Raw genomic sequence first — 763 nt, 5'->3', positions numbered from 1 at the left:
TAAAGTAAGCATTCAGAACAGACTGAGGGTTCAAAAGTGGTAAGGAGTGTTACATGTATAACAATTAGAAAATATATAAGTAATCTAGAGCTGGGTGGGTTGAAAGATGAATCTGTAGTTTAACTTATAAATGAAGAAATGAACATGTCTGGGTGGAGAACTAGACTTTGTTATCAAAACATATTGCTAGTTTTCTGTGTTGTATTTTTATTTCTAGATGGTTAATTTTTTTTTGTTATATTATATCTTGATGAAAAAACATACAGGTTCCACCGAGATTTGAACTCGGATCGCTGGATTCAGAGTCCAGAGTGCTAACCATTACACCATGGAACCTATTATATGACAGCAGTTTTCCAGACTAGATTTTATGTGTCTTACTGTTTCATTACACAGCAGGTTTCTGTTTTATCACCAGTGCATATAATAGATCTGTAAATTACTTTTAAATATAGTTTTAAACTTCAGGGATATAGCATCAGAAAAACAATGAAAGCAAGATCCACTCTGGGAGGTCAATTACAGCCTTTTAAATCCTCGTGACTGCAAACAGGAAATACTCTATTCTGTTTGTCAGCTGTTAATGAACTGCAGCTGTCCTCATTCATTACATGGCTTTGCCACCATCTTGAGGTAATTTGCAGCACTGCATCTTATTTTTTTAAGATTACATGCAGGGAAACCACACACAGCAGAAAGGCATTTCCTGTTTTTTATTTTTTTTCTCGGTGAAATGAAATCACACACTTGAAAGAATAAAATT

The 763-nt window shown here is 34.2% G+C and overlaps 1 non-coding gene across 1 annotated transcript; it reads right to left on the bottom strand.

Annotated features, from left to right (window-relative positions):
* Nucleotides 1–264: 264 nt before the first annotated feature.
* On the bottom strand, nucleotides 265–336 carry TRNAQ-CUG. Its single transcript has one exon. It is a non-coding gene; the product is annotated as a tRNA-Gln (tRNA).
* Between the last annotated feature and the right edge of the window lie 427 nt (nucleotides 337–763).

Source organism: Protopterus annectens, chromosome 9.part0 (genome assembly GCF_019279795.1).
Source record: "Protopterus annectens isolate FY-2018-M chromosome 9.part0, PAN1.0, whole genome shotgun sequence".
In the NCBI taxonomy this organism is placed as follows: Eukaryota; Metazoa; Chordata; order Ceratodontiformes; family Protopteridae; genus Protopterus; species Protopterus annectens.
This window is presented reverse-complemented; position numbering and strand designations above follow the sequence as displayed.